Consider the following 10,591-nt stretch of genomic DNA (forward strand, 5'->3'; position numbering starts at 1 on the left):
CCTGTTGGAAGTTCATGGTACAGCAGTTATAGAATTGTTCTGTAAGCAGAAAAAGAAAAAGGAAGAAGGAAGAAGGGAGGAGGAGGAGGAGGAAGGGAAGGAGAAGAAGGAAGAGGAGGAGGAGGAGGGTGGGAAGGAGGAGGGTGTGGAGGAGGAGAGGAAGAAGGAGGAGGAGAAGGCTCAAAGAGTAACTGACCAGCAGGATTTTCTTCTTTATAATGGCTAATTTGTCTTTTTTGTAGATCAGTCACTGGATAAGATCATTTATGTTGACTATGTGACATATGCACTATTTGGGTCCATGTCTTAAGCATTAGACACTGACCAGATAAACTGAATTTTGTGGATGTGCTGGATCTTGATATGTCTAGGGTTTTGGATTTCATGGTTTTGTTATCATAATTTGCAGTCCATTCTCCAGGATGAAGTTGGTCACAAACTCACCAACTGTGTGATCAAGAATTGATGAAATATGCCCTAAGGGCTAAGGGCTCATCATCATAGTCAGGGATACATATTCCAATCTAAAATGTTAACAATTTTCAATGGTTCTTGTGGGCTCACCTTTCTCAGGTAATCAGTCTTACTAGAGGACTAACCTTACAGTGATTTAAAAGGGTTAATTTTAGCACAAATGTCCCACTTTTGGTTTGGGATAAGCTTAAATTAAGAAAACTAAGAATCATAGAATGATCTTAAATGTAAAAACATAATAATCTCCTTATTAACATCATCAAATGGCCCCTGATTACTGCTCTTGGGTCACTACCTCTGTAAATAGTGGGTGAAGAATCATTGGGAATGCAGTAACTTATGAGACATTAATGTTGTTCTAAGAGTCTCTTCCAATGGACTCTAGAATCTAGCCCAATGTCAATGGAGATACTCATCATCTTAAACTAAAACAACTGACATTTCCTTTAGAACAGAGTACTTTGTTTTCTCCCTATATCACAATTTCAGGGAGTCATAGAAATGAATGTTTCCCAGCCTGCATAAGCTCCAAAACAAGTTTTTCTAGGATAAAAGAGAGATATTCAATACATTTTTAAAGCCCATAGAAAATATTTATGAACAAAACATTTATGAATAGTAAGGAGGAGAATATTTATTTGGTGTGATAGTATATGTGAGGAAATAGGAACAAAGTTTTGAGTATAAGATGGATGCAAATAAGATGCAAAAGTCTGAAGAAGTGGGCTATGTTGGACTAGAATGTGCTAATTTAGAAAAAAAAATGTGCCAGTAGTGAAATAAGGATAGTCTTATAGAGGGCTATTGAAAGGAAAATAGTCTCTTTGAATAAAATATATCAATGCCAACATTAATAGTACCTCCTGGACATATGAAAGGTGATCTCCCTGCCACTTCCCAGGTGTCTCTGAAATCTAAGACTATATAAACTTGGCTCTGCTCACCTATGTCTTTTATAAAATTTTATATCTTTATTTTTTAAATATTAAGGCTGAGGAAATGAAATCTAGAAGCACTTTAGATTGATAAATAATTCAACTATTATAACTATGAAATGAAATGGAAGCAATTGCCTGGAAGGAAAAGTGGATGAGAAACAGAAAACTATGGAATAAAGCTGTCTTCACTCTTCTGTGTTTTTTTTTTTCCCCACTGCATCTTGAAAATGCTCATTTTAGCTTACACAGCCAGTGGGACTGATGACTTCTCTTTAGAATACTCCCCACAAGGATTATATTTCAGTAGCTGTAACATTAACATTTTTATCCAAAGTGAAAATGAAGCACATAAGCCAGTATATAAAGGCAGCTGTATAGTAGAGTACACTGGTTTTTTTTTCCAAAAGTAAGGAGAAGAACCCTGTATGACAACTCTCTTATGCTTCTTCCCAGCCCAGCTATCATAATTTGCACCCACTCCTTTAATAAGAAGAATGCAGCTCCAATTCAGAAATCTGCTCACCCTGAAAGCTACTGGAGTTCCTCACGTAGCTGAAGACATATCCACAGATTAAGTCATATTCGTGTCTATGTGATGCTTTTGGTCCTGCAAGAGTGATCTAAAACCTATACTGAGACCATGAGGAGGCAAGTGGAGGAGGGAACTTTTCTATTCTGTGTGTGTGTGTCTGTGTACGTGCATGTGTGTCCATGTATGTGCATGTAGTGTGTGTGTGTGTGTGTGTGTGTGTGTGTGTGTGTGTGTGTGTGTGATATTCTAAAGTTGGGAGCTGGGAAAACTTAATTGCTACAATATCTTTTTACTATAGTCTCAGAGGAGAGCTGATTTCCTGGGTGTGTTTGTAAGAAAAAAGAGACTTAGGAATCAGATGTATCTGGGTCCTAAGGACTCCAGCTCAGCCACTGGAAATTGTCTTAGAAATTATTTTGTCCCAAATCATAATCTAGCACTTTTTTTTAAAGATTTTATTTATTTATCAGAGAGAGAGGGAGAGAAAGCGAGCACAGGCAGACAGAATGGCAGGTAGAGGCAAAGGGAGAAGCAGGCTCCCTGCAGAGCAAGGAGCCCGATGTGGGACTCGATCCCAGGGCACCGGGATCATGACCTGAGCCGAAGGCAGCTGCTTAACCAACTGAGCCACCCAGGCATCCCATAATCTAGCACTTTTGAAGCATATTTTTTAAAGGTACAATTAGATGGTCTGAGACAACAACAACAACAACAAAAATAAATAAAGGTAAAACAGAGCATATGCAGATCTAGAATGATTTAGACTTTGGAATTAAATCTTTGTGGGAGACAGACCTGTCTACTACCTTTTTAAAAACTTAGAACAACATCATGCACAAAATTGGTACTGAAAAAAATATTTTGCTGAAAAAAATTAAATAATCTTGGTCTAAAAATATTGAGCTTTAGATAAGATCTTGTAGTTAGTGTTCTTGATAAATTTACTCATTAATGTTAACATTTTTATATAAATTTCTTTGGATTATCTAGATATATAGCATCCCTTTGTGAATTAAAAACATTTTGTTCTCCCTTTCCTGTATTTTTTGGCATTTTTTCTTGCCTTCTTAACTTGCTTCAACACCCTTCTTGTGCAATGGTTAACAGGAGGAGTGATCAGGGACATCTTTGTTTCATTACTGATGACTGGGCATAGTGAAGCCTACTAGGGATACAGAAACCGGTTCTAAACAATCAGGTGAAAACACGGATTTATGCTACAATGCAAAAGCACAGTAGTGCAACTGATAAACTATTGAACTCTACATCTGAAACCAATGATGTACTATAAACTGGCTAACTGAATTTTTTTAAAAAGCACAGCAGTGCAATTGTAACAGTTATGAAATAAAAAGTGGTCACTTGCTTGAAATAAATCTTACCTGGCTAACTGCTTATAGTAACATATAATAATTTATAATAATATGCCTGTGCTTGCTGGTAGATAAAATTTACTTGGACTTTCAGTGTACTGCACCCCCCCCCACTCCCCCACACACACCCTTACCTTGAAACAAACTTTGGGATGTTCAGGAAAGTGTAATTCATTGCTGGGAAGATAATTCTGGACTAACATCAAATAATTCACCAACATGTATGATATTTGCTCTAGATCTTTTTTCAGTTGTAAAAATGCATTTATGATTTTATTTTGGGAAAATTATTTTTTAAAGATACATATTTCTCAGAACAGTGGTTTTTTTTTTAAGATTTTATTTATTTATTTGACAGAGATCACAAGTAGCCAGAGAGGCAGGCATAGAGAGAGAAGAGGAAGGAGGCTCCCCGCTGAGCAGAGAGCCCAATGCAGGGCTCGATCCCAGGACCCTGGGATCATGACCTGAGCCAAAGGCAGAGGCTTTAACCCACTGAGCCACCCAGGTGCCCCATCTCAGAACAGTGTTTTTAAAACTGTCTTTAGCCGACTTTTATTCATTTTTTAACTGTTAAAGTTCAAAAAAACATTTCTATATTTTTTAATTTTTTATTAATATATAATGTATTATTATCCCCAGGAGTACAGGTCTGTGAATCGTCAGGCTTACACACTTCACAGCACTCCCCATATTTGCCATAGATTTTTTATAGGTACCTTTTTTCCAGCTCTATTGAGATATAGTTGGCATATAACATTGTGTAAGTTTAAGGTGTACAATGTGATGATTTGGTACAGAATATTTGCCACAATATTGTTATTTAACATTCTTCACCTTACATAGCTACCATTCTATTATTATGATGAGAACATTAGAACTCTACTCTCATAGCAACTTTCAAGTGTATAATACAATATTGTTAAGTGTAGTCACCATGCTATACATTAGACTCTCTAACACTTATATTCATTTTATAACTGCAAGTTTGTGTCCTTTGATCAACATCTCCCAATTTTCCCTACCTTTATCCCCCTGGCATCCACCATTCTACTGTTTCAATGACTTTGATGTTTTTACATTCCACACTTAAATCATGATCATACAATATGATCTGCCTGATTTACTTCATTCAGCATAATGCCCTCAAGGTCAATCCATTTGTCATAAATGCCAATATTTCCCTCTTTCATATGGGTGAATAATATTCTGTCCAATATAGAAACCACATTTTCTTTATATAGTCATCCATCTATAGATACTTGTTTCCATGTCCTGCTGTGTTGTGTTAATGCTGCAATGAACATGGAAGTGCAGATATTTCTTTGAGATAATAATTTTATCTCTTCAGATATATACCTGGAAGTGAGATTTCTGATCATATGGTATTTGTAATTTTTTGAGGTAACTTCATGCTGTTTTCCACAGTAGCTGAACCAATATGTATTCTCACCAATAGTGCACCAGAGTTCCCCTTTCTCCTCTCCAACATTTATTATCTACTGTTTTATTTTATAACCACCATTCTAACAGATTTAATGGGATCTCCTTAGAGTTTTGAACTACACTTCCTTGTTGATTGGTGATGTTAAGCACCTTTTTGTGTTCTTGCTGGCCATTTGTATGTCTTCTTTTAAAAAACATTTAAATCCTCTGTACATTTTTAATAAAATTGTCAGGATTTCATTTTGTTTTGTTTTGGTACTGAGTTATAGAAATTGCTCATTTATTTTTGATATTAATCCGTTACCAGATATATGGTTTGCAAATATCTTCTTCCAGTCTTAAGGATGCCTTTACATTTTGCTGATTGTTCTTCTGCAGTGCATGATACCCTCTAGTTCCATCCACATCGTTGCAAATGGCAAGATTTCATTTCTTTTGATGGCTGCATAGTATTCCATTGTGTATATATACCACCTCTTTATCCATTCGTCTGTTGATGGACATCTAGGTTCTTTCCATAGTTTGGCTATTGTAGATATTGCTGCTATAAACATTCGGGTGCACGTGCTTCTTAGGAACACTACGTCTGTATCTTTAGGGTAAATACCCAGCAGTGCAATTGCTGGGTCATAGGGTAGTTCTATTTTCAACATTTTGAGGAACCTCCATGCTGTTTTCCAGAGTGGTCGCACCAGCTTGCATTCCCACCAACAGTGTAGGAGGGTTCCCCTTTCTCCGCATCCTCGCCAGCATCTGACATTTCCTGACTTGTTAATTTTAGCCATGTTGACTGGTGTGAGGTGATATCTCATTGTGGTTTTGATTTGTATTTCCCTGATGCCAAGTGATGTGGAGCACTTTTTCATGTGTCTGTTGGCCATCTGGATGTCTTCTTTGCAGAAATGTCTGGTCATGTCTTCTGCCCATTTCTTGATTGGATTATTGGTTCTTTGGGTGTTGAGTTTGCTAAGTTCTTTATAGATTTTGGACACTAGCCCTTTATCTGATATGTCGTTTGCAAATATCTTCTCCCATTCTGTCAGTTGTCTTTTGGTTTTGTTAACTGCTTCTTTTGCTGTGCAAAACCTTTTGATCTTGATAAAATCCCAATAGTTCATTTTTGCCCTTGCTTCCCTTGCCTTTGGCCATGTTCCTAGGAAGATGTTGCTGTGGCTGAGGTCGAAGAGGTTGCTGCCTGTGTTCTCCTCAAGGATTTTGATGGATTCCTTTCTCACATTGAGGTCCTTCATCCATTTTGAGTCTATTTTCGAGTGTGGTGTAAGGAAATGGTCCAATTTCATTTTTCTGCATGTGGCTGTCCAATTTTCCCAACACCATTTATTGAAGAGGCTGTCTTTTTTCCATTGGACATTCTTTCCTGCTTTGTCAAAGATTAGCTGCCCATAGAGTTGAGGGTCTATTTCTGGGATCTCTATTCTCATCCATTGATCTATGTGTCTGTTTTAGTGCCAGTACCATGCTGTCTTGATGATGACAGCTTTGTAATAGAGCTTGAAGTCCGGAATTGTGATGCCACCAACTTTGGCTTTCTTTTTCAATATTCCTTTGGCTATTCGAGGTCTTTTCTGGTTCCATATAAATTTTAGGATTATTTGTCCCATTTCCTTGAAAAAAATGGATGGTACTTTGATAGGAATTGCATTAAATGTGTAGATTGCTTTAGGTAGCATATACATCTTCACAATATTTATTCTTCCAATCCAGGAGCATGGGACATTTTTCCATTTCTTTGTGTCTTCCTCAATTTCTTTCATGAGTACTTTATAGTTTTCTGTGTATAGATTCTTAGCCTCTTTGGTTAGGTTTATTCCTAGGTATCTTATAGTTTTGGGTGCAATTGTAAATGGGATTGACTCCTTAATTTCTCTTTCTTCTGTCTTGTTGTTGGTGTAGAGAAATGCAACTGATTTCTGTGCATTGATTTTATATCCTGACACTTGACTGAATTCCTGTCAAGTTCTAGCAGTTTTGGAGTGGAGTCTTTTGGGTTTTCCACATATAGTATCATATCATCCACGAAGAGTGATAGTTTGACTTCTTCTTTGCCAACTTGGATGCCTTTAATTTCCTTTTGTTGTCTGATTGCTGAGGCTAGGACTTCTAGTACTATGTTGAATAGCAGTGGTGATAATGGACATCCCTGCCATGTTCCCGACCTTAGCAGAAAAGCTTTCAGTTTTTCTCCATTGAGTATGATATTTGCGGTGGGTTTTTCATAGATGGCTTTGATAATATTGAGGTATGTGCCCTCTATCCCTACAATTTGAAGAGTTTTGATCAGGAAGGGATGCTGTACTTTGTCAAATGCTTTTTCAGCATCTATGGAGAGTATCATATGGTTCTTGTTCTTTCTTTTATTAATGTGTTGTATCACATTGATTGATTTGCGGATGTTGAACCAACCTTGCAGCCCTGGAATAAATCCCACTTGGTCGTGGTGAATAATCCTGTTAATGTACTGTTGAATCCTATTGGCTAGTATTTTGGAGAGAATTTTTGCATCTGTGTTCATCAGGGATATTGGTCTGTAGTTCTCTTTTTTGATGGGATCCTTGTCTGGTTTCGGGATCAAGGTGATGCTGGCCTCGTCAAATGAGTTTGGAAGTTTTCCTTCCATTTCTATTTTTTGGAACAGTTTCAGGAGAATAGGAATTAGTTCTTCTTTAAATGTTTGGTAGAATTCCCCCGGGAAGCCATCTGGCCCTGGGCTTTTGTTTGTTTGGAGAGTTTTGATGACTGTTTCAATCTCCTTACTGCTTATGGGTCTGTTCAGGTTTTCTATTTCTTCCTGGTTCAGTTGTGGTAGTTTGTATGTCCCTAGGAATGCATCCATTTCTTCCAGATTGTCAAATTTGTTGGCGTAGAGTTGCTCATAGTATGTTCTTATAATTGTCTGTATTTCTTTGGTGTTCGTTGGGATCTCTCCTCTTTCATTCATGCTTTTATTATCTTGGGTCCTTTCTCTTTTCTTTTTGATAAGTCTGGCCAGGGGTTTATCAATCTTATTAATTCTTTCAAAGAACCAGCTCCTAGTTTCGTTGATTTGTTCTATTGTTTTTTGGGGTTTCTATTTCATTGATTTATGCTCTGATCTTCATGATTTCTCTTCTCCTGCTGGGTTTAGGGTGTCTTTCTTGTTCTTTCTCCCCCTCCTTTAGGTGTAGGGTTAGGTTGTGTACCTGAGCCCTTTCTTGTTTCTTGAGAAAGGCTTGTACCGCTATATATTTTCCTCTCAGGACTGCCTTTGTTGTGTCCCACAGTTTTTAAACCGTTGTGGTTTCATTATCATTTGTTTCCATGGATTTTTTCAATTCTTCTTTAATTTCCTGGTTGACCCATTCATTCTTTAGAAGGATGCTGTTTAGTCTCCATGTATTTGGGTTCTTTCCAAATTTCCTCTTGTGATTGAGTTCTAGCTTCAGAGCATTGTGGTCTGAAAATATGCAGGAATGATCCCAATCTTTTGATACAGGTTGAGACCTGATTTAGGACCGAGGAGGTGATCTATTCTGGAGAATGTTCCATGTGCACCAGAGAAGAATGTGTATTCTGTTACTTTGGGATGAAATGTTCTGAATATATCTGTGATGTCCATCTGGTCCAGTGTGTCATTTAAGCCCTTTATTTCCTTGTTGCTTTTTTGCTTGGATGATCTGTCCATTTCAGTGAGGAGAGTGTTAAAGTCCCCTACTATTATTGTATTATTGTCTATGTGTTTCTTTGATTTTGTTATTAATTGATTTATATAGTTGGCTGCTCCCACGTTAGCGGCGTAGATATTTAAAATTTTTAGATCTTCTTGTTGGACAGACCCTTTGAGTATGGGATAGTGTCCTTCCTCATCTCTTATTATAGTCTTTGGCTTAAAAATCTAATTGATCTGATAGAAGGTTTGCCACCCCAGCTTTCTTCTGATGTCCATTAGCATGGTAAATTCTTTTCCACCCCCTCACTTTAAATCTGGAGGTGTCTTCGGGTCTAAAATGACTTTCTTGTAGGCAACATATAGATGGGTTTTATTTTTTTATCCATTCTGATACCCTGTGTCTTTTGATTGGGGCATTTAGCCCATTAACATTCAGGGTAACTATTGAGAGATATGAATTTAGTGCCATTGTATTGCCAGTAAGGTGACTGTTACTGTATATTGTCTCTGTTCCTTTCTCATCTACTACTTTTAGGTTCTCTCTTTGCTTTGAGGATCCCTTTCAATATTTCCGGTAGAGCTGGTTTGTTGTTTGCAAATTCTTTCAGTTTTTGTTTGTCCTGGAAGCTTTTTATCTCTCCTTCTATTTTCAATGATAGCCTAGCCGGATATAGTATTCTTGGCTGCATGTTTTTCTCGTTTAGTGCTCTAAATATATCATGCCAGCTCTTTCTGGCCTGCCAGGTCTCTGTGGATAAGTCTGCTGCCAATCTCATATTTTTACCATTGTATGTTACAGACTTCTATTCCCGGGCTGCTTTCAGGATTTTCTCTTTGTCACTAAGACTTGTAAATTTTACTATTTGTTGTCAGGGTGTGGACCTATTCTTATTGATTTTGAGGGAGGTTCTCTGCACCTCCTGGATTTTGATGCTTGTTCCCTTTGCCATATTAGGGAAATTCTCTCCAATATACCTTCTGCTGCCCTCTCTCTTCTTCTTCTGGAATCCCAATTATTCTAATGTTGTTTCGTCTTATGGTGTCAGTTATCTCTCGAATTCTGCCCTTGTGATCCAGTAGTTGTTAGTCCCTCTTTTGCTCAGCTTCTTTATTCTCTGTTATTTGGTCTTCTATATCGCTAATTCTTTCTTCTACCTCATTTATCCTTGCAGTGAAAGCCTCCATTTTTGATTGCACCTCATTAATAGCTTTTTTTATTTCAACTTGGTTAGATTTTAGCTCTTTTATTTTTCCAGAAAGGGCTTTTATATCTACTGAGAGGTTTTCTCTAATATCTTCCCTACCATTTTAGATCCTGGCTAGAACCTTGAGAATCGTCAATCTGAATTCTAAATCTGACATATTACCAATGTCTGTATTGATTAGGTCCTTAGCCATCAGTACTGCCTGTTCTTTTGTTTTGTTTTGTTTTTCTTGTGGTGAATTTTTCTGCTTTGTCATTTTGTCGAGATAAGACGAAGGAGCAAGTAAAATACTATAAGGGTGGCAAAGATCTCAGGAAAATACACTTTAACCAAATCAGAAGAGACCCCAAATCGTGAGGGGGAGAAAAGGGATAAAAGACGTTCAGGAAAAAAAAGAAACAGTTAAAATAAAAAGAAAACAAATAAAGAAAAAATATGAAAAAGAAAAAAAAATATATATATTAGATAAACTAGGTAAAAAACGTTAAAAAAGGGGTAAAAGTTAAAAATAATTTAGCAGAAGAAGAGAGAAAAAAATTGAAAAAGAAAAGAAAGTTAAATTAACTGCAAGACTAAAGAATCATGGGGAGAAAGCCATGAATTCTGTGCTTTGCTTTCTCCTCCTCTGGAATTCCGGTGCTCTCCTTGGTATTGAAACTGCACTCCTTGGCATGTGAAGTTTGTCCTGGCTGGATTTCTTGTTGTTCTTCTGGGGGAAGGGCCTGTTGTAGTGATTCTCAAGTGTCTTTGCCCCAGGCGGAATTGCACCACCCTTACCAGGGGCCAGGCTGAGTAATCTGCTCGGGTTCGCTTTCAGTAGCTTTTGTTTCCTGAGCGCTTTCTGTAGAGTTCCGGAGGCTGGGAATGAAAATGACGCCCTCCCGGTCTCCAGCCCGGAGGAGCTGAGAGCTCGGGGCCCCGCTCCTCAGTGCGCCCTCAGAGAACATTGCCCATTT

This window comes from Lutra lutra, chromosome 10 (assembly GCF_902655055.1).
Source record: "Lutra lutra chromosome 10, mLutLut1.2, whole genome shotgun sequence".
In the NCBI taxonomy this organism is placed as follows: Eukaryota; Metazoa; Chordata; class Mammalia; order Carnivora; family Mustelidae; genus Lutra; species Lutra lutra.